This window comes from Varanus komodoensis, unplaced genomic scaffold, assembly GCF_004798865.1.
Source record: "Varanus komodoensis strain SLA01 unplaced genomic scaffold, ASM479886v1 scaffold82, whole genome shotgun sequence".
In the NCBI taxonomy this organism is placed as follows: domain Eukaryota; kingdom Metazoa; phylum Chordata; class Lepidosauria; order Squamata; family Varanidae; genus Varanus; species Varanus komodoensis.
Window position 1 is genome coordinate 939919 of NW_025336508.1, and position 23255 is coordinate 963173.

The 23255-nt window shown below is 58.6% G+C and overlaps 1 protein-coding gene across 3 annotated transcripts in view; it reads right to left on the reverse strand.

Annotated features, from left to right (window-relative positions):
• Positions 1 to 23255, reverse strand: part of LOC123036804 (LIM domain containing preferred translocation partner in lipoma) — a 221842-nt gene that overhangs the window by 182303 nt on the left and 16284 nt on the right. The window contains exons 1-2 of one of the 3 annotated variants that reach the window (XM_044456249.1): positions 16901 to 16920; positions 14395 to 14509 (exon numbers count right to left, since the gene is read on the reverse strand). The gene's annotated coding sequence lies outside the window, so the exon portion shown is untranslated. Of the gene's footprint in view, positions 1 to 10961; positions 11412 to 14394; positions 14510 to 16900; positions 16921 to 23255 lie in introns of those variants that run through there. The other 2 variants (XM_044456248.1, XM_044456246.1) reach the window with 2 other exon arrangements.

Here is a 23255-nt window from a genome sequence, read left to right on the forward strand (position 1 = left end):
TTCCTGCATTCCCAAAGGCCAAGATGTGGATGGGGTGAGCTCTGAGCTGAAGGATGCTGGAGTGTTGACGACTGGCCCCGCCCCATTCACCTGTGGCCCCGCCCACCCCTGGGATGCGACCAGAAAAGGTTCCAGCACGGGGCACTACAAGGTCCTTTCTACAAAAGAGGCCAGACCAGAAGGAAGAATCCCTGCCTTTTGAGGCAAGCATCAGGGACCTTTTATCAGGCGGACTGTGAGTACTGACACTCCAGTGCCGTATGTGCTTACCCGGGGTAAGTCCACAGAAATGTGTGCATTTACTTGGAAGTAAACACACCCAGGACTGACATTTCAAGAGTGTCAAACAAGTGGAAATACTCTTTCACTCTCACACAGGTGGCTGTGCTGTCCCTCCGACCACGCATCGCTTCCAGACTTTTTTGGCCGCTCCCCAGTCAATGTTACCGTTCTTCTTTAGGGTCTTTCTTTGAGTAAAAAGCAAGAAGGGCCCAGCCCTTCCCCGTGGCTCTTCCGGACAAGGCTTGCTTTTGTCCGGAGACTCTTGGGAAGAGGACGGTATGGAAAAGCTTAACAAGCAAACATTGTCACCGTACCATCACTCACAAGTTGCGTGAGACTCTCCTGATGCTGCTTCCCGGATTATAGCACTGTAAAATCACAGGGCATCCATCTTCGTCCCTGTGATGCTTTGAAAAAATTAAAGAAACCTTTCCAGGCACCATCAGTAGCCCTTGCTTAAAATTACCCTAACCAGAAATGGAGAGAGCCGTTTTTCAAGTGTATGCATTGCATTGCATTAAAGCAAAATAAAAGGCTTTAATGGTCCTTCTGGTCACCTTCTGGTCACCTTCTAGAATGGTGTTGACTGGGAAGATTCCTCCCCCATTATATCTACAGGCAGATAGACAGACTGACAGACTGAGAGAGGGGGGCCTAGCATGCTTTTGTTTAAATGGAACATTTCAACATATTTTTCAAGTACAGGCGGAAAGCTTTAGCGCTCCTTGAACGAAGTGGAAGAAGCGTGGCCCCACTGCCGAGTCGCTGCAAGGGGACTCAAAACCACACCACTTAGAGCTGATGGAAGAGCAGCGCTGACGGCACTGGTGTTGCGGGAACACGGGAGTGCAGCGCGAGATGGAAAACATCTTTGAGCGCCGCGGAGAGTCAATTGCGATGCCACTTGTGGCTTCCAGTGGGCGAGCGAAGATTTATTCGTGTTGCGAGCTACCTGTCTAGAAGCACCTTCTAAGTAGCTCTAAATGATATAGTGCGGAAGGCCGTGCGCTGCATCTCCCGGGGGTCTGGAGAATGTTTTTCAGGACTGGAGAGACGCTCGCCAGTTGAAAGCTGCCACGCACACTTCCTATGGCAACCCATCTCTGTGTACGCTGGCACAGGAAATGTATGTCCTAGGAAACTGGAAAATTCATTTAAATTGGTTCTTAAGCTGGCAGTGTTGTTTGCCGATTTAAATCAATCCGGCCTGGAGCGGAGCACAGCTGTGTGTCCCGTTTGTGGACTGGACAGGTGACCACTGTGGGGGGGGGGCAATGGGAGGGATACTGGGGTCCCATGGGGTCCGGCATGGAGCAGAGCACTGGGGGGCCTGATGGACTTCCGGGCCTCTTCCAACTCTTCCATTCTGGGATTCTCAGGCAAGTGTGATGTTCTTTTAAAGTGTAGGTCAGCAGGGTGTAAATAAAATTGGAGGGGAGGAGGACCCTCCACAGCAGCACCCCCCCCCCCAGGCTGAATGACATGCTTTGAGCCCTGCAAGCGTCTTCGCTGAGCACCGGGCTTCTCCAGCTGCAGAAGCCCTTTGCCTGCCCAGCCCCGTTGCCCACGGGGAATATGGGGGGCAAGCAAAGGCCCCGGGCCCGGTGCCGTCCCTCCGGCCCTTGCAGAATTCCTGCTCCTTCCTACGGCAACGCTCATGCACCGCCTCACAACCAGTTGTTTGCCTTGCACTGTGACTCACGCAGTCCAGAGGCAACGCATCTCTCCGTCGTCGCAGCTCTGCCACACTCACGCCCCAACCTCCTTCCTCTTGCAAGAAACCCAAGGCAACTCCCACAGCTCCAGATGCATGTTCACAACAACAAGCCTGCAAGGTAGGCTGGGCCAAGGGTCTATGGCAGGCCCAAGGTCACCCAGGGGGCTTCATGGAAGAGTGGGACGTGGACCCCGATCTCCCGGGTGCCCCGTCCAAGACTCGGACCATCACACCGCGCTGGCTGGCATAATTGCGCTCTCAGGATGGACGGGGCGCTCGAACGCTCCCCCCGGCCTCTCCTGCATGCCGGCTTCTCTTGGCGGTCCGGAGCCATGCGCGTGGGGGGGCCGCGTTCGCTTGTGCGGGGCCCGGGGAGCAGTGCCTGCGGCGGGGGTGCCAACGGGCACGCACTGCCCTCCGCAGCGGCGGACTCGGTCTGCCGACCCTGCGAGGCGGCAGCGGCTGCCCGGCACTGGGCCAAGGACGACGTGGCAAGCCATTAACGCCCCCCCCCGCCCCCGTGTTTGCGCTCAAGGCCTTGGGTTTCCCTTCCGAGAAAGCATGAAGCAATAAACCAAGGAATCCCAAGCATTTCCCAGCGCTGGAAGCCCCGGGTATCTCTTTCAGCAGGACCCCAGGTGACTGCATGCATCGGAGCCCCTTCGCGGAGCGCATGGCTGAGCTGCGGAGCGGAGCGTGCTTTCGGGGAGGCCTCGGTTGGCTGGGAAAGGGGACTAGGCAGAGGCAGGGAGGGGCCGGCTGTCCGAGGCGCCCGCCACGGTCCCCCCGGTCCAGCCCCAGGAAGCCGACCGAGAGGAAGTCGGTGGGAAGCAGCACCCTTCTTCTGCGGCAGACGCAGCACAGTGACGCCGCAGGTCACGTGTGTGGAACGGGCGGTGAGCGAGCGGGGTTTGGGGGCCCGTTCCCAGGGGGCACCCACACAAATGCTCAGAGCCCAACTGATTCACAGCTGCGAGGAGGCGGGCCAGAGCACAGGGAGCCGCGTGGTGGGAATCCGGCCGACCCCCACCCCTAACACGGATCTCCGGCCCATCCCTGATCAAGGGCAACAATTCACGGCTTCTTCTGGTACTGGGGCAACGTCCCTCTCGAAACCAGCGGCCGGGTGGGGGCGCAGGCGCGTGCAATCACCTGCGAGCTCCACATGGGCCGCTGGGTGGCCACGGGTGGATGGAATTGAGGGAGCTGGGTCTCTTCAGCCTGGAGAAGAGAAGACTCCGAGGGGGTCTGTTGGTGACATGCAGGTATGTGAGGGGGCGTCACACGGAGGTGGGTAGAGACCTGTACTCCCCTGCAGAGGAGGGCAGGACGCGCCCCAACAGAGCCAAGCTCAGGGAGCCAAGGTTCCCTTTGGATGCCAGGAAGCGCTTCCTGACAGTCAGGATCCCCAGGGTGTGGAATGGGCTCCCACGGGAGGTGGTTGAGGCCCCATCGGTGTGGGTGTTCAAGGACAGGCTGGACGTCCACATGGCGGGCATGTCGTGAGCGGAGCCACCTGGAGCTGGGGGTCAGACTAGATGGCCCGGGAGGCCCCTTCTGACTTGCTCTGTTTCTCTGTTTCTATGAATTCAGGACCAGATGGACTGTGCTCTGACCCAGCAGTCGCGCCCAACCCTCAGGTGTGCCTCAGCGCCAGGTGAGCAGTCAGAACTAGCCAGAGAGCAGGGCCGGTACTTCTAATAGGATTTTGCTTAAACCGGAAATGAAGAGGAAGGACAGGAGAGGGGGAGCAGCGGGTTGAGTGTGAAAAGAGAAGGGGAGAAGAAATGGCAGCTGCTGGGTATGAAGACCTTGAGATCATGTGGGGAAGAGAAACAGTAGCTTTTTCTACTTAGAACAGAAGAGACTTTAGAATTTTTGAGTGAGCTTCACGGGCACTCTCACAAAATGGCTGCCAGGAAGAGGCATGTTCATTCAAACACCAGCAGCCATTGAGGTCATGGCTAGTAAAAAACACTCATTTGCCAGAAGACAAAGTGGTAAAACTATCTGGCCCTGGAACCAAAGCACAAGGCAGACACGGCAGGGTGGGGGGGGGGGTGAGCTCACAAACACAAAGCCACTCTTTGGAATCCAAAATAAGGATTCAGAATCCAAATAAAGGGACCCACCCCCTGGATTTTCAGAACAGCAACTGGCCATTAAAAGTAGTTTATAACAGCCTAAAGAAATTAACGTTGAACTCCAAAGAGGCAGGTGGGCTGCAAGATTCCTCCATGGATACATTATGGAAACTCGAACGGACCCTTCGAAGCAGCAGCTTCTTCCTGAAACACAGAGGAGGAGTTCGGGATGCCTCCAGGAGCAATGCCTGCCCTGAACTTGAAGAAAGCAGCCGGCGGAACTCCCCGCCACAAGGGAACCGGGCAATCTTCAAAGGGGCCAGGCATCCTTTGAAACTGTTATCAGCCCTCGATCTCCGGCGGGGCCAGGCTCAGTCCTTTGCCAGCGCATGTGATCCCTGTCTGCCTGACTGAGCAGAGCGAACCGCAGTTCTGGCTGGGCAGGAGGGGCCTCCAACGGTCCCGCTCTGATGCACAAGAACTTTGATCCGGAAGCTGGCACCCTGGATCCGAGCCCGTCAGCATGCAAAGCACGCGCCCACCGCAGAGTAACGACCTGCAGGCCAAACGCCCTGCCGACCGAAGCCTCAGCCAGACGCTGAGGAACCCTGGGCACCCCGGCGACCAGGACGCCCCATGGGTATTCCCATCCTTCCTCCCTCTTATCAAGCACTTTCTCATACAGCCCTTCATTTTAAAAAATGTGCCAGTCCACGGAGGTTCACAGGAAGCCGCGGAAGCGCGCACCTTGCAATACCGTCTCTCTGACGCTCCGGTGTGCTGGCTGCTGCCCTCAGTTCTCCTTTACGGAGTTTGTGCCCGCTCTGGCTGCAGGCCCCCCGGCCCTCCAAGCTGCCCTCTGGCCCTCTGCTGATCGCAGCCTCCCAGCGCCTCGGGGGGGCCGAGGAAGTCTGGCCTAACGGAGCCGGCCGCCTCGCGGACAAACCGCCCCGTCACCCCGTCTCTCCGTTAACGTGGCACGGAGTTTTCTGTTTGCTGGAACAGCGAGGCGTTGGCCGCTCCCGGCTCTCTATCAGCCTTGCCCGACTGGGTGCCCTCCCCACGACGGATACCTCCTTTCCTCCCCTCCCTTCTCGTACTTTCCACAGAGACCTCGCCCTTTATATTCCGTCCAGGAGGCCTGTGGGGGTGCAACTTACGTCTACCTGGATAATGAACACAGACGACTGACTGTTTGTCCTTACTACTTTTAATTGCATGAGAATTATTTTGAAACTGAGACTATCCAAACAATGCTAACCTTGAGGCAGTGACTAATCTCCACCCTCAACAGTAGCCACCTTTTAACTGAAGTATACGGGAAGGAACACCTTTCTTTTCCTCTTTTCTCTCCTTTTCTTCTGCAACGACACAAACCTCTTTCCATGCATCTGCTTACTTGGCGGAGATTCCACTGTCTCGAAAAGGAACAAAGGGACCTGCGTCCCACTCGTGTCCTTATTTAGCCCACTGGCACCGTCTGTCTTTGAGTCCCCTCCACCCTAGCTGTTACCCTCCTCTACCTCCACCATGATGTACCTTTTAAAAATATTCTGACTGTGAGCAGGCCCAGCTCTTTGTTATTCTTCAGAGCCCTCTTTTGGCTCTCCCCCACTCCGCAATTTCACAAGCAGCCTACCTATTTCCTTGCCCAACTCTTTAGAAAGAGCTGCAGCTAGAAGCAACTCAGGGGTGATTAAGAAAACAACACACTACACTTGCAGGAAGGAGCACAACTCAAGTTCGCCAAAGTCGCCTGAATGCCATCTCGAAGGTTGCTTAGACTTGCGTCCATGTCACATTGCAAGCTTTGGGTTTTGGGGGGGGGGGGGTTCACACAAAAATCCCTGTGTATTTCTGTATAAAATTTTTGCAAGCGCACACATGTTGAATCATACTGCCAGCTCCGAAAAGTACAGTCCTCAATCACAGACTGCGCTCAAGTCCATGTGTATTCTGGAAGGTGTGAAATGGGTTTTCAGAAACCCGATAAAAATAAATGGGTAGGAATTGTCTCCTAGGACCCTACAGCGCACATCCACTCCCACTAATCTGGCCTCCAAAGCGTAGAGAACAATTCAGTGACGTCACAAGAGGTGCTGCTGCACTTCACGGCATCTTTGCACTGGATCCAGAAGCGGCACGCACGTGCGAGGCTTTTTGTTTTAATTATACCAGTGCTCACGCCACCCAACTCGCCCCCCTCGTTCTTACCCAGATTGCCTTCCCTGTGGCCAGAGCTTTAGCAAGGAAGTAAACATGTGCCAGGGAGAAACAATCTCAGATGACTCACTCCATCGAAAACTCCTCCATTATTCACCACAAAGTCCCTGCGTACAGGGGGGAACTAGCGTGTCAGGGAGGGGAGCGCCAGCCGGACCCTGGCTCTCTACGCCCAGGGACTTTTGTGCAACGGAGCGATCGGTCGTGCTGGCCCACTTCTTGCACGCCGAGATGCCACAGGCCAGGCCACTCGGCCACTCAGGCCCCACCTCCCGCACCGTCTGCGTCCCACATTCTCCTTCAAGCCAGTTTGCTCCAGGAATCCCTCGCTCTGTACCTTCAGGCGCTTGGGCAGTATCCTCACCATCCCCCTGCGTAGCCCCTCTCACCTGCTGTGGGGCTGCAAATTTCCCGGGTCTGTTTCTGGCCGCACTGTGTTTGCTTCACGCCGTTTGCGTTTATGGGGCTGCCAGCAATGCAGCGATGAGTAACTAATGCGGCATTCCTGGGTGTCCCAGCGAGGCCTGCGGTTCGGCCCACTCCGCGCTTGCTGCGTTCGGAGCCTCGGCCGGCCCAGGCCGAGCCCGCAGCCTTTGTCACGAAGGCGCAACCCGCAGCCTTCGGCTCGCCACCCAATTCGGGGGCACCAAAAAGCGTGCTGCTGCGGACAGACGTGCGTGAGCTTTGCAAAGATTGTTATCATTTCTTTTGGTCCAGTTATTGCTGATATCCCAGTTTTCACAGAGCGGGCAAATGAGAGACACTCGAGCCTGAGACGCAGTTATGGGGTGGTCCTACAGCCGCAGGCATTTTCCAGTCTGGATTCCCAGCTCCGAGGATGGGAGCTCTGATCCCGCGCCCCCTGTGACTGGGGCAGAATGAGCCATGCTGGCTGCCCCCCAAGGTTGGAAAGTGACCTCGGGGTGGGCACCAGCTCCAGAGCAACAGCTGAAGGCCCTCGATGGGCCCCATGCAATTCGCGCCACAAGCCGGCCGTCCCACGGAGTATCCAAGTGGCCGCTTCCGGGTAAACTGCACCCTTCCCAAACAGCTGCACCAGCACCTTGCCAGGGAGGGAACGTGCGAAAGGCCCCTTGCAGCGGTGGCACAGCCCAGCTCTGAGCATGCGGCTCCCCCGAGGCGTCAGCTGTCCAGATGGCCTCTCCCTCCCCTCTGTGGCCCTCCGGCGCACGCGGAAGTCCTGTCCGCGCTTCAAAGGCATTCCAAGTGGGCGAGGACAGCTGCTCCCAACTTCCGGCCATGCAAGCTGGAGAGGGAGCCTGGCACCCCGCCTCCTCCCAAGTCTTCCCTGTGCACAAGAGACACAAAGGACAGGCTGTGTGTCCCACGGGGGTGGGGGGACCAAAGGGCCCCCCACGGGTACATTCAGCCTCGCCCTCTGCTGCCTGTAGACAAGCAGAGGGACTCAGGCCGGCCTGAATGCAGCCGTTCAGGTTTCGGACTGACAATCCGACTCGGCCTGCAATAGCACCGCTGTCTCCGAGTGGGATCATGCGCTCGGCCACGACAGCAACTCGGACGCTCGCCTCTCGGCCAGCTCCCTTCGGCGTGAACCGCTTGGCTTGGGAAAGCGGAGGAAGGTGAAGGTCCTTAGAAACATGGAAGAATCGAGCGACTGCTGAGCAGGGGAGGGTGGTCGTTAAGGACAGCAGTCCTAGAAAGGTCAAGGGGGAAATGGAGATCGAGGCAGGCGTACGATTCCAAGTCGCCCCAAGACGCGCCGTCCGGCTAAGGGCACTGCACCTAAATTCATCTCAACAGCACCCAACTTTCAACATTTAAGATTAAGTTGCAGGGCTTCAGAGAACACCTAAGAAAATAGGTGCTCAGCAAGAGAAGATCACGAACCTCCTCCTGGTCGAAGGACATCCCCACATTCATGCTAGGCCCTGCAGGTAAACACACCTGGCGAGAACCTGCTCGAAGGAGGCTGTTCAAAAGAGGTGGCAGGGCTGCGGTTCACCCCAGTCCTTGCCAACACTGCACCACCTGCCTTAGCTGATGCCTTTTAACAGCATGATAACCATCCATAGCTTTATTAATCACCCACACACCATCCTTATGCACAATAAACCTAGCTTACAAAGGCAACACGATTCGCTTTGAAGACACACCTCAGTTTCTTCTTGGGAAAGGCTCTCTTTCTCTCCCTCTTCCCCACTTCTCTTCAAAAACCTGTGAACACAGCCTCAGGCAGGTATGGGCCCACCTGAGTGCAAAGGCCGTCAGAAGCTGTGGCGCGCCAGTTCTCTGGCCAACTCCATTCTGCACCAAAGTTCTTTGGATGCTCTTCCACCAAACAGGACATCTAAGAAAAGTGTTTCTGGTCATTTTTGTTCAGGGTTTACCTAGTTCGCACCAGATTAAAAATGCGGTCCAATCTGCAATCAAAATCTAAGCTTGCCAAGTTTATCGGTGGACCAAAAAATGTGATAGACAGCATGCATACATTTGAAAAATTCAATGAAAAACAATGTACTACTGAAAAATGCACAAGAATATGCATTAATCGAGTGGGGAGAGATGTATACATTCCACAGGTGTGCACAAGTGATGCATATTTGGAAATTCACACCACCCTCTCTGCCAACAGGATCCTCCAAATCTCCCTCAACATTTCAGCTACAGGAGTAAAGAAGATGCCCCCATCACCTTGCTCAAGCTCAGAGGCACACGGATCTTCCAGCTTCCTTTAGAAGAAACTTCTTCTGCACATTTGTTTGGGTACCTGTTCGTGGGGACGGGAAGAGCCTTCCCCAGCCCAGACAGTGTGGGCTACAACCTGTCCTGTGCAGGCCACCGGCTAGCGAGAGCACCTTAGACCTTAAAGCCACCAGCTTTGGAAAGGTGCCTCTTCACACATTCTCCCTTCCCGTTCAAACAAGGGCAGAAAAGAGAGGGTACCAAGAGCCCCCAGACAAACGTTTTTAATACGAAACTTGTCTGAAAGGGCACTAAAAGCCAAGCTGGAAAGAGAGAGAATAAAAATGAAAAGGAACGTGCAGCCAATAGGCTAAATGAGTGGCAGAAAGCAAACATCGTAAGGTGATGCAGGAGACGAGGGCCCAGCCCGGGGCAGCCAAGAACCGGAAGCGCCAGTCAAGGGAGGGAGGCGTGAAGGAGGCGGCACGGATCTCGCCTTCCCTGCCTCCCTCTCCTCCTCCTTCACAGGCTCCCGACTAAGCGGCACCTGAGCTGGCAGCTGGGGGATTCTGGGTAATTTAGCCCCCTACATCAGGAGGGCAGCAAGCTGGGGAAGGCGGCTCAACGTCCATGCCGGGCTAGGATTCCCAGGGGTCCTTGGGCGCGGAGAGCCACGGCCACCCAAGCGGCGCAAGCCTGCAGCCACAGCACCCGCCCTGAAGCTGCCCCGGCCCACAATCTGCGGCCGCTCCTAAATAAGAAGCGTTTGCACACTCCGGCTGTGCCAAAGGAAACACGAGCCGATCGGACAAGGAGAGCAGCGATGGCGGTCGGGCAGCTGGGGGCAATCGCTTCTCTTCCTGGACAGGCTCCCGTCCTTTTCGCTGCGGCAGGAGGCCGAAGTTCTCTGGGTGAAGCTTCTGCCCACACTGTGGGCAAGGCACTCGCTCTGTGTTAGTTTAAATCAGAGAGACCAACAGCTGTCCTGCTGGGTCAGATCACACAGAGCCGTCTAGGACAAGGTTTGGTTTCCAGCCAGGCACAGATGATGCCTCCAGGTTGCCCATGAGTGGAAATGAAGACAACCAGCTCTTTCCTACAGTCTGGCATTCAGGGGTAGACAGCCCCTGAACATGGAGGTTCTGCAGGGGGATAGTAATGCCGCCACTAGATGGACTTTTTCTCTTTGCCAAGACATCTTGTCTTCTCAAAGTACATCTTGTCGAAGAGCTTTGTAGCATTTCAAGCCGGGGGGGGGAGGGGGCCGTGCAGGATTGTGCACTGTGCGAAGAGACTTGTACCGGCCCCGAATCGCAGCCACATTCACAGGTGTGCTGCACAGGAAAAGGCCGGTGCTGGGCTGGGGCGGGAGGCGAGCCACATACTTCCCTTCCCCATGTGAGTCAGGATGTGGAACGCTGCCAGGTTTGCTTGTGCCGTTTCCAGCAGCTGCAAGGCCACTTCCGTTCAGGAAAAAAGCGGGGAAAAGGAAAACACAGAGAGCTTCGGGGTCAGACTAGATTCTTAAACGGTGTGCCCAAAGGCAAGGCGACGGACGAAAAATAGACCGAGAAAACAAACCACAATTGCAATGGAAAGGCAAACAAGAGGAAGAAACCGTTCCAGCTGAGATCTTGGTCTCTCCGGTTCAGTGAATCAGAGCTAAATATTAATTCAGGCAGCAAGTGCTCCTCCGAGCAGGAGAGACCATAAATGGGTAAATGGCACTTTCCCTGAGATTATGTGACAGGGACCGCGGCGGCCGTCTTGTGCCCCGCCAAAGGGAGCGCAGAGACGTCGCGGCCACGGAAGCGCCACAGGTGCCTCGCTGCCTTCCAGAGGCGCGCGGGGGTCTCCCGGGCGGCGCAGCACGCATCCGTGCGTGGACTCCAGCTGTGGCCAATCCCCGCCCCACCCCGGGGGCACGTTCGGATGACCCAGCCCCTGCCACCTCGGCCTCCCCTTCGCCACGCCGAGCGGGATGTACTTACTGGAGAGCAGCTCGTCTCCCTCCCCGGGGACGCCGCGTCCCAGAGCGGAACGGATGGGGCACCGGCTCCGGGCAAAAGGGCTCCGCAGCCGGCCACAGCCAGAGGGAAGGGGAAGAGAGGGGACCTGGAAGCGAGGGAGGAAGGCGGAAAACGGGGAGCTGATCCTGGCTACAGGAATTCAAGCCCCGCTTCCACCGGGCCTGAGTCACCTCCCCTTCTCTTCCAGTAGACCAGTGCATGGCTAAACATTTCCAAATATGGAGATCACGACTAGAAAAGGATGTCAGGGAAATCAGCCTCCAAAAATATGCTGTTTCAGAGACAGAATTCTCCTGTCCTGGGTCAATGATTAACTCCCAGCTGCTTTCAGTCTGGGCCTTGCGCCCCACTGATACGGCTGCCTTCGAAATGCCAGAGCTTCCTGCAAGCAGGAAAGGCTTCCCCTCGCTCCTTTCTGGGGGGGGGGGTCCCCGAAGGGAAGACCCCCCCAGCACGGGGAGCCTCCAGCCCAGACGGATGACTGGCTTTTTCCAGGGGTTAAGCAAATGCATGGCGGAAGAGAGGCTCTCCGTGGCTATTAGCTGGGGTGGCGAAACGGAGCCCCCGCTTTCAAAGGCATGCTATGCTTCTGAACATCTGTTGCTGTCACGCGCCATGCATGAAATTTCTGGCCTGGCCACCATGCAAGACAAGACAAGATACCGGGTAGCGCAATTCTCCCACACTTGTTTTGGTGGATGTGTAGAAACGGAAAAGAAACAAGTTAAACCCGAAGAATAATTCTCCAACAATGCAATTTTCATGCTCTGCATTTAAGTGTGGGATCCACGGAGGGTAGCAAGACTGCTCTAAACCCGCCTTCCACAACCTGATGCCCTCCAGATGTGCTGGACTGCAATTCCCACCATGCCCCCCAGCATGGGAGTTGTAGTCCGAGAGCTCTAAAGTGCATCAGCCTGGGAAAGGCCGCTGTGAGCAGCACCAGCTTTGCGAAGCGGGCATCCCTGCGCTCCTTCGCCTTTGCACTGAGAAATCCCGCCTTCGCACAACACTCCTGTGAGGGAGCGCTGAGCCGGCTCGCGGCTGCGAGTCCGAGGGTGCGACGCGGATCCAGCCAGACTTGCAGGCCCTCTCGGTCATCCGCACTCCCCTCGCCGGCAAGCCACGCCCTGCAGTCCTGCTTCCCATTTGGAAACCGAGGCGCATTCCGTGCTCTGCTCGGCTCATGAGCAAAATATGCACGCAGAGACATCTGGGGCCAATGTTCGTTTCTTACGCAATGCAGGCCAAGAACAAAAGGTTTCTGTTTATGTCATGAGCAACTGGGAGCCTCGCAGAGAAGTTCTGGCGGGGTGTCGCCTGCACGGGGCCGTCTCCCTGGGGACTTTCAAGCAAGTCCTGGAGAACTTTGCACATGCACCCGCAGAACCGTGACGTCGACGTGTGCGTCTGCTGCTTGTTTGTAGATGCGGTCCACAGAGATGAGGCCACGAGGCTAACCGCTCGTGGCAAGCAGTGTGGACTGAGGTCCGCTGCTGTGCGATAAAATATCCTCTTCCCAGCGCTGCTCCTTGATGCCTGGCCCCGGGTGCCGCACGGAGGCAGAACCCTCCACGCGGCCCCGATTCTGCCTCCATGCAGGAATGCGCGCTCAGACCTGGGATGGCGCTGGGGAAGCAGCCGTGGGGCTTGGCCAGCCCCGGATGGGTGAGCGCTCTTCCTAAGGGCAGGGCCGGCTTCCCACACACTGGGGCCATTCCCCGTCTCGGCTGCTGGGCGGGGTGGACACCGACGGAAGCAGCGGAAGCAGCCCCCTCCCGCCCAGTGCAAGGAAGATCAGGGATGTGCCATCCAGCCATTCCCTGGCAGACCGGGCGGCAGAAGCGGGATTGCCGGGGCCGATGGCACGCACGGGGCGCATCGGTGCTGCAGGCAGCCGGCAGGAGAGACGCGCCTTTCGCCATATACGGCCAGGATCTGCTCGGAAGCCGGCCTTCCCGGCGTGCTGCTGCGGAGCCTGGGGCTCGGCCCGGCAGCGCAGGGAATCCGGGGGTGGGAAGCGGTGACGGCGTGGAGGGAGTCCCGGGGGCCGCTGCTGCCCGCGTGTTCCAGCACCAGAAGCCCGGCTGTAGGTCTGGGGGGCAGCACTCTGCACAATGGGTCCCCGCAGGGTCCCCCCCACCCACCCCCCACCACTGGGGAATGCACAGACATGCCAGCCCCGCTCGCTGCAGGGCGGAACTCTGCACGCGGCCCCCACCCCCAGGCCAAAAACATCTGCGCCACCAGGCGGTCCGAGGGAACTCCCAAGCCCGAGTGCGTGAGTCTCCCCTGGGCTGGACCGAAGGACCCCTCCTCCCAAGGTGACCAGGCCCCGGCCCCAGTCCTCTTCTGCCCCTGGACACCCTAAGGCCTGCCGTCATTCCTCTGGGGCCGCGCTTCTGCTCTCTGTCGGAGCCAGGCGCTCGGGGGAGGGCTGAAGCCTGCCCCGCCACGCATCTCCATTTGGGGAGGCCCCGACTGCCAGGCTGGGACCTGGGACCCGGGACCCCGGAGCGGCCAGTGACTGCGGTGCCCACACTGGCGGGGCAGGCGGTCACCAGGGACGGATCGAAAGCTCGCAGCGGTGCAGCCGCTCTTCTTGGGCGCAGCACCATGAAGCCAGGCTGTGCGCTGCCCTCCCATGGAAGCTGCGCCAGAATTCGATAGCCATGGCCTAGACCAGGCCGGTGCCCTGCAAGCAGGCTGGACAGCCGCTCCCATCATCCCTGGGCAACCTGGAGAAAGGATCCAGCCTGCCTCGCCTCCCCCCGCGGGCAAAATGGAGTGAAAGGCCCCCCGAAAAGCGCAAGTGCTTCCCCACACATCAAACAACTCGCACAGCGAGGATCAATAACGAAACCGAACCTGCCCAGGTCTCTTAACTGCCTCCTCGGCATTTCTGTCTCGGACTCGGGGCCAGGCATTTCGTTGCATCGATGGTACAAACTCCGAACACCCAGCAGAGACGGGAAGGGCATGGGCTGCGTCTCCCACGGATTCGCTGCAGCACCCCGTGACCCCACCGAACGGCCCGGCCCGGCCCGGCCCCTCACACCGTGCCACCCCAGACGCCTCGTTTGGACCAGCGCAGCGCTGCCCCTCCACCCCACGGCTTAGCACCCTCCCCGATTCTGCCCTCCAACCAGCCCGATCTACTTGCAAGCCGCCCAAGGTAGATCTCAATGCTGTAATTTCTGCACCTGCACCCCGTCCGGGCAGGCGGCCTTCCCCAGCCAGGTGTGCTGGACTACAACTCCAATCATCCCAGTCAGCATGGGAAAGGTGCTCCAAGGCTACTTCTGGTAAATCCAAGTAAGAAAGCGGGGGGGGGGGGCAGAGACGTAGCCCTCCTGAACGCCCCTGCCTGGCAGTGGCACAGGTGTCTACATACCCAATCTCGGGGCGGAACGACCGGTCTCCCAGCGAGCAGGCAGGTGCCTGGGTGGGCTGCAGGCGCGGCTTCTTCTCGGCCCTCTTGTCCACAAGTGGGGACGTCTTTCACAGCCCTGTGGGATGAGAAAACGTGATCTGAAGACGCCGAAGTGCTTGGCAAGCTTTCTCGGCAGCCCCACCTGCTCCACTGTACCTGTCTGACGGAGTTGGAACTGCGCCAGGCACAAAGTGTCACCCGCAGGCCAGAGGGTTGGCCGTTCAGGAGCCACACGGCAAGGCTGGCGGAGCTGAAGAGGGATCCATGGGTTCCCCTCCAGCCCCTTCCCAGGTGGGCCCTCCCTGGAGCATCCTATGGTTCTGGGGCCACTGGCCCGCCTTCTAGGGGTGGGTCAGAGCCGATTCCTCCACCTCGTACCAGAAGCACGGCTCCTGGAATTGCCCTGGGACACCTCCTGCCCGGGCATGTTTTTGGCCACTGCACCCCCTCCCTCGGGGATGGCCAGGGCGTGTGTTTGAACTGCGGCGATCGAGTTGCCACTGCGGGTGGCCTCCAGAGGCAGCCAGGCCAGTTTTCCGAGCCTCCCTGCACATCCAAGTCATCGTGAGCATTTCCGGCGCACACCTGCAGAGGGTGAGGCAGCCACGCCTCCGAAAGAGCAACTTTCTCCTTTCTCATTCGGCCCATGCTCTCCCACCACATCCCCTTTCCCCAAGTCTGTGCACGGAGCAATATAATCCACATAATCCACAAACTCTTGCATAGGGCAAATGTGGTAAAGGCCGGCCGGCCACGAACCCGAACCCTAACCGTGGCCACTCCCCACTTTATTGTCCGCTTGGGACAAAGATGGAGAGCCTGCAGATTCTCTTATTTCCCACATGCCTGGGCACACGAGTCCCCTGGCTGCCACCCCTCACGGAAGACACGTGAATAAGGAAACGTCACGGACACGACCACTGGGAAGAGACGGAGCACCCCCTGCGACGGGGAGCTTGCCTGCAGGCCAAGAACGGAGAATGCCCGAGGTTCTCCAGATGGCCGCATCTGCTTCAGCCCCACCACCCACTATTTGGTGGTCTTCTGGCTTTTTGGCAGGCCCCCTTGTTCCGAAAGGCTGAAAAGTGCCTCTTACACATTAGGTACAAGCGGGAAGAGTTTTAAGCCAAAAGATGCTGCGGGTTTTGGTCCTGAGCTCCACCACGTCTCCCTTTAGCATTTCCCAAGCGTTTCTCCAAAATCAGATTTTCAAGCCTGCTACAGACCAGGAAGTGAGGCCCCTCGGCCATCCCTGGGGCCCAGCCTCCTTTGGAAGAAAGTAGCCCAACTTTTCTCCAAAGGCGGATGATCCAGACCAAGGCGAAACGAGCGGCCCCCTCACCTCTCCAGGGCGGCAAGCCTGTGTCATTTTTGCAGCGTGAAGGGCCTTTCTGTGCTCTGAGCCCCCCCCCTCTCTCTCTCTCTCTCTGTGTGTATATATATATATAAAAATAATCTAGGACTGACAGAATTGTGCATTTTAATTGTGGTTTGTAGTGAGTTTCGTGTTTTGTTTCTCATTCTATTTTTACTCGTGGGTCTGTTTTGTGAGATTAGAGAGGCGTGAGGAACTGGCTCTGGGGTGGACATCCCTCCGCTTGGCTCCCAGGCTGCTGCCGCTTCCTTGCGGCCCTGAGCCCCCCTCGGTGCCGAGGACGCCTCGTGTTTGCACAGGTGCCTGCCAGGAATTGGGCCCGCATGAACGCAGGCCTAGCAGTGGCCCTCTTCTGCGCACGTGCCTTGTGGCCTTCGCTTGCGCCTCGTGTGCCGGGGGAGAGCTCCCTGCCGAGCGGCCGTAGCCCCGCCAGATCCGCAACTCCCTCCTGGCTCGGTGAGAGGCGAGCACGAGAAGACATCTGACCAGCGGGAAGAGGGCTTGTTCCAGGGAGGGTCGTCACAACTCCGTGTGAGACGTCCCAAGAACATTGCTTGCGGAGTGGCTGGGTGGGATAAGAAGGCAGCCAGCAGCAAGCAGGTAGAGGAAACCGATCGAATATGACCAGACCGGTGAGCTGAAGTGCGCAGCGGCTGTAACAAGCCACGAAGCCAGAGGCCAGCCTGAGCCAAAGCGCCTGTGGATGCTTCCGACCGACGGGCCTGGACAAGCATCCCGTGGCAGAGCACCAAAACCAGGGGGCCGCCACCCTTCAGTCCCTGCCGAACAGGCCTCCGATTTTTGCTGGACAGAGAGAGGGGCTTCTCCGTTCCTAAACCCTGAGCAGGCCCACATGGGAGCAAATGTTCTTTCAAACCGTGGGGAACCACATCACACGTGGCTTTTAAGACGGAACCCAAGCTCTGAGGCATGGCAAGAGGAGAAACTGGGATGTCAGTGTGGGAATAATGAGCATGCAGGTGAAGGGCTGGATTCGGGGGGGGGGGGGGGGCAAACCGGAGCCTTTGAAGGCGGAGCAGCCTAGCAAACAATTGTCAACCGATGGGAGAAACTTCTTCATGACTGGAGCACCTTGAGAACGGAACCACTTGGCTGGTGGGAGAAAGTCCCACATGGGGACTGGCTCTGCTCTGGATCTCATGCAAGGGCGGGGGCGGCCAGCAAGGCCTCTCACTCTGTCTTTCTGTGAAACACAGAGCCTTCTGCACCCAAAGCGGGTAACCCACGGTCTTCAAGGACACGCCTGCTGGTCCCTGTGAATCCATCACACTGCGGCCCAAGTGTCCCCCAGCCAACGCATTAACCAAAGAAAGTCACTTCGCAACGTGCGCCAAACACATTGCCCGCTTCTAGGTCGCCTCCAGCTCGTGCATGAAATATTCCACAGCCGGTGGCTGTTTGCCAAGTCCAGAAAGCGTCAGAAAATCCAGGCTGTGCTACAGCACTTGAATAAGTCCAAACACGGCTCTTGTCACACGGACAGCACTGGGTCCGCTCTTCCCAGTGCGCCGATGCTGCCCAAGCGCATGTCCTCCAGAGCCCCGAGGGGCTTCCATGCCAGTCCCATGGCACAGGCGTCACTCTCCCCTGGGGGACAGAGGATACTGGGCACAAACCCAGCTCTCCCAGCAAGTGGAACCGCTGGCCCAGCCAGGTGTGGTCTACTGGAGTGGAGGCAGCGACCCCAACGACCTTTCCCAGCCCTCCCACGCGGACGTGGCGGAGAGTGGATCTTGGCCCTCCGCTGGGCCACAAACGCTTTTGCTGCGCAAGAGTACGCATCGGTCCTGTTCCACTCCAGCCCAAGTCCGCTGGAGAGTAATTGCCATTCCGCCTTCGCAAACGCACGGCAACCATACCCAGTTCCACGTTGCCCTAAAGGCCTCGCAAGATGCCACGCCAAACTTTCCTAATCCTTCAAAGAAAGGGGAGGTGCATCAGGGGCTTCTTTCTATTCTGCATCAATTGCGTGAGCCGCGGAAGCAGGACCAGCTCCAAGCCCTGTGCTCAGTTCTGGGCTTGCAAAGATGAGCTAAGAAGGATTTTGGGGAGCGGGGCGAGGGAATTCCGAGAGCGACGAGGGACACGCACACGCTGCAAAGCCGAGCCACACAAGAGGCGGAGAGCGGAAACCGGCTGCTGTCAGCCAGCGGGAAAAGGCAGCTTGGGGAAATGCGCAGCTTCCAAATCTTTTAGGAAGCTGGGGGCGGCTGGGCGGGGGCGGGGGAGGGAGCACTCTTCCTTCCTGAAGGGGACAGAGCAAACATAGTGGTCTGAACTGCAAGGAACAATGAGCTGGGGCAGAGGGACCGCAGGACCCCGCACTTCGGCTGGAGCATCGCAAAGCCGTGCGTTCGCTTGCTTCTTCTATCCCGCTCTCAGCTCGGATCAAAGAGGCTTTTGAGCCACTGGAGACCACGCAAATCCTCCGGGGGGCAGAACAGGAGCGACGGCTGCCTGGCAGCCCCAGGCCAGGGGGGCGCAGCACCCCGAATGAGAAGGCACAGGTGCGGCTATTTTGGCTGTCCTTGCCGAGCTGATTCTCTGCAGCAGGAGAAGGGGGGACACGGTGGTGGAGGAACCCAGTGGGGCTGCGAGGAGACGCGGTCCTCACCTGCTCCACTCTGCATGACTCCTTCAGCCAGGCAGGAAGACAGGCCCATAAAAACCGTCTCTGAAAGAACCATCGTCCCCTCTCTGCAGCCTCAGGAAGGGAAAGGATCTCCTGGGAGGTCCTGGGCGAATCCGTCGGGAGGTCCTGCTGATGTTCACGCAACCTCCAAGCGGCTGCACCTTCCCGTCCGGAGGCCCAAGCAGTTCTGCTTCCCGCAGGGGCCCAGCTGGGTTGGACTGGACCGGACACCCGTGTGAGCTCCTCTGGGCCGTGGCGCAACAGCTGTGCGCCCAGCCGGTGCCCCAGGCCTCCCCACATCCGCCAAACGTGGCACCGAGGGCGCGCCAGGTGGGCGGCGGCAAGGTCTGTCCCTCGCCGGGGAAAAGCGGCCATTCCCAGCCACGGGAAGCCGGGTGTGGAGACACTGCAGCGCATCGGGCCACGCACACCTCCCTTGCATGGAAAACAGGGCAGGGGGCAAGTGCCACACTCAGGGCCAGAACCCCGGACGGATGGCGCATGTGCAATCGATTCTCCTCGTGTTGCACCTACCAGACTTCTGGTTTTGGCATGTTTTGAATGTATAACGGTCTTGTCCCAAGAGGCACGCTCCGGGGGCATTTGCACTACAACTCCCATCAGCCGCAGCCAGCTTGGGGACATCCGTTTTTTGCCGCTCTAGCTTGCAGAGCTGTCCTGGCCCTCAACGGCCACCAGATGTGCTTCTGAGGAAATCCCATGCTTGGAGCAGACGGGAGGACGGACGCGCCATCTTGAAGGTGTGCCATGCGTGCTCACAAAATGGCTGCCGTGGAGGAGGCAGGATTCTCCCATTCATAAACGCCTCCATGGGGCAACGCACCCATTTCACAGAAGGCAAAACGGGGAGAAAAGCAACTTACCCCAAACCCAGGCTCAAGGTGGGGATGGGGTCAAGCCCCAAACTGCAAAGCTGCTGCCTGAAACCCAAATAAAGATGCAGGGTTGCAGCGTCCAAGCTATTTTTTGACATTAGATTTTCCAGAAAAGGCTGTAAAATCACCCACCGACCCGCTCCACGGAAGCGGGAGCTGCTCAGGCAGCGTTTTGAGCTGTGGAGCTGCCCCTCAAGCCAGGCTGCTCCTCTCGCCCGCAATGGAAACTGGCCTTGGGAGGAAAGTCTGCAGCCTGCGCCCGCCCGAAGGGCCCTCTGGACCCCCTGAGGCAGGGCAGGAGACGGGGATCTCCCGGTGCGACGGAAACATCGATTTTAAATCCTCTGCGCCTGGTCTTGCCTGCCCTCGATAGGCCAAACAGCGATCCCCAGATCCTTCTCAGTACTTGAAAACTGCCAGCGCATCTTCTCCAGCCAAAGCCGGCCTGGAGCTGCCCCGGAGCAACGGCCCGCCTCCGTCTCCCGTTCTCCACATCCTCCCGCAGTTCGTCTGGCGGCCCAAAGCCGGCCTGAGCTTAAACGTGAGTCCAGCCGCTGCTCCGGTTCCCTCGTTCACTTTGTCTCTGCACTCTTCCAGAGGAGATCCGGTTCCCACAGTCCAGACCAGGGCCCTCGGGTGAGGGCTTCTGAGGATCTGTAGGAGGGCTCCTGGGCTACTCGAGAGTAACAATGGAGGCGCCCCCTTTCGGATCCAATGGGATGTGCGGAGTGCAGCGGGGCCTTGCAAGGCATAATTGCAAATCAAAGTGCAGAGGATGGGCCCGATTCTGGCACCGTGCAGACTGTCAGAGGATGGGGTGGGGGGACAATGCCTTTGAACCTCTTAACGGTGGCCTCGTGGGGTTTGTCAGGCCGAGCGTGAGAGTCAGCCTGTTCGGGAAGGGAAGGGCTGGGGGGCATTTCAGGATGGGAGGGGGAGCAGGCCAGGGTCCCAGTCCTGGACCCCGTGGGATGCCGGATGCTCCATTTGGCCGCCCCAAGGGTGGAGGCAGAGGCTTGCTGGAAAGGGAGGGATGGAGGGAAAGCTCCCCGTTTGGATTCAACCCTTTCCATGGGCAGAGGCTTCTCTTTTCATCCTTGAGAGAAGGCAACTGACAGCTCAAGCTAGTCCACCATTTACAGTGTCCAAATAAAGGAATCCCATTTTTTAAAGGACTGTTCTGAAAGTTAGAACCAGAGGGAAGGGGGGGACAAGATGCTCACAACACAGAGAGGTGATACAACCACAAAACTGTGCACAAGACAGCCGGGGCTGTAGAGATCCGGGTTCTGACCTCCACCTGGCCACAGAGGGCCCTGGGGGGCTTTGGGCCAGTCAGGCGAACCTCCCTGATGGTCCCGTGAGCTTAAAATGAAGAGGAAAAGGGTTGTGTGGACTGCAGTGGGCTGTTTGCGAAAGGGTGGCCAGGCAATACACAAAACTGACAAACACACAGCAAACTAACGCAGCGGCTGAAGGACCAACCAAGCCACAAGTGAAATAAGCGAAGGAGCCAAGGAAGTGAAAGCGGGTTCCTGCTGACACGGGCAAGACGGCCGCCCCAGCTCCAGGGAAGCCTCGGGGGTCCCCAACGCTGCACTTTTCGGGGCAGCACGAGCGCAAAGGCGAACAGGCGCTTTCATGCTCAGGATCTGCAAGGAAAGCCGTTGTGCCAACAGCCACACGCAGACAACTGGCACATGCCCAGTACTTGACATACCTGCCTAGCTTGGCCCCCACCCTCTCCCACCACCCTCCCAAGCCCGGCTCTGAAGAAGCTGGAGGGCAATCAAGGGACCCCCTGCCTGAACGGCCACCAGCCCCCCTGGAACACCTCGCAGAAACACATTTGCCAGGTGTGCGTGTATTCTCCGGGCTTCTCGCAATCGACGCGACTCATAATGAGGCCGGCTGGCAACCGCCCGAGTCTCCTCAGCTCTCCAGATCAAGGCCCAGCCGAAATTAGGAAGTCAATTGCTAATAGGGGCAATTTTCTTCCTTTGATCCACGATAGCTACTGTGGCAAAGCACAGCTCTCCTTGTGCCTCGCAATTAGCCGGAAAAACCAAATCGGCACTACTCACTCATTAGCCCTGGTCTCTGCAAGGGAGCAAGGGACACCAGTGCATGCCCACCCGGGAGTTCTGGCCACCAAAAGCCCTGCCAACGAACGACGCGAGAGAAAGGAACAGATCGGCGTCTGCCCCAGGCAGGCCTCCACACCAGGTACGTTCCCAGAAGCCCAGCTGCACAGCTCCCCGCCTCAAGGCCACCTTGGCTCCCCTTCCCTCCTCTCTTCTGGGGGACGCTTCCTCACGGACTCTCCTGGGGTTCTTCCAAGCAAAGCGCCACAGTCCTCCGTGCCTGGAGATCCAGGCTGGCAGCTGCTGGGCAGAAGGGGAAGGCGTCCTGGGCCCAGGGCCCCGGCTGGCCAGGCGAGGTCACTGTCTCCGCGCCTGCAACCCACCTTGGCGGGTTCTGACCGACAGGCACCCCGCTCACCCGCCCCTGGAGCACAGCGAGGGGCTTCCCCTCTTCTCCCCCCGCGCACCCACCCCGCACTGCCCCGCCTGCCGGGCCTTCTGCCCTGCAGAGACAACGGCCTCGGAGGAGCAGGAAGGGCCGACCTTCTCCAGAAGCTGCACCCAGCAGCCCCCGCCTGTCCACAAGGCCAATACGAGACCAGGGAGGCAGCGCTCCCCCTCGGCAGAACGCCCTCGGGGGCTGCAGGGCCGATCGTCCCTGGCGAGGTGCCAAAACGGGCGCGGAAGCGTCCCTTGCCTGACCTGCGTACTCTCAAAGGAGCACAGGGGAGCCCCGTCATGAGGAGAATCACGAAGGAAGGCAAGCAGGGTCCCGCCCTGGTCCCATGCTTCGCACTTCCACGGCTTGCAAAGATGTCACCCATCGACCCGGGAGTGGGGCACGCCAGTCCCCCCGACCTCCGCCACTGTGCTCCGTGTCAAACTAATCCAGTAAAAACCGCCACAGGTGCACGGTGAAAATGCTGTAAGCGGAGTCCTTTTTCTCCGACCTGCTTCCTCATCTATTGTATTTTTCTTTCACAGTTTCGTGCAAAGGACTAACGCGAGTTGCTCGGGCTCTCGGAGGGGGAGTGCCTTCCACGGGGGTTGTGGGGTTCGAAAGCGATTCGGGATTTTCTGACCTGGTGGAAGCCGACAGCAGCAAGTACCAACGTTGCACGAGCCAACTCGGAAAGCGTTTCCAAAGGAATTCCATCGCCCAGGCCTCCCCAAGCGTTGCCCACGTCCTCCATGGCAGAAGGCAGGGGAGGCTGCATTAGGCCCCAGTATGGGCATGGAGGGAGGGAGGAGGAAGACTTTAATCTCGCCCCCCCCCCATGGCCACAACCCGTGCAGCCAATTTACATGGCCAAAACAGCTTCCGCAGTACCGTGAGCTTACCTCCAAAGAAATGAGGGAGGGGGCCCAAGCTGGAAACAGGCGGTGTGGCAGGGCTGAAGATGGGATGCGCAGCAGGGGGCTCGTACCACCTTTCCGAGAGCAGAAATGCAGAGCGAGGGCCACGATCCTCGGTCATGCTCCCCACGTGGCAGGCAGAGCACGTGCGAGGGCTGGCCTCACACTAGAGGTGTGACCACGCTCTGTGCACCGACAGCGAGGTGGCCATGTGTGAACTCCAGCCGGCGGGAAGGAGAACAGAGACGGGCCGGACGGCCCCACCTGGCTGTCGCCATCGTCTTCCTACAAGCAAAGCTCCAAGATCTAGGAAGGTCTCCCCAAAATGCAATCTGGGCATTCCCCGGCTGGCCGGGTTGCGGTCCAGCGCATCGGGAAGGTGCCAAACTGGGGGCGGCTTTTTCAGGGCATCAGAAAATTTCCCAGTGCAAACCAAGCATCTCCCAACGCACGTGTTC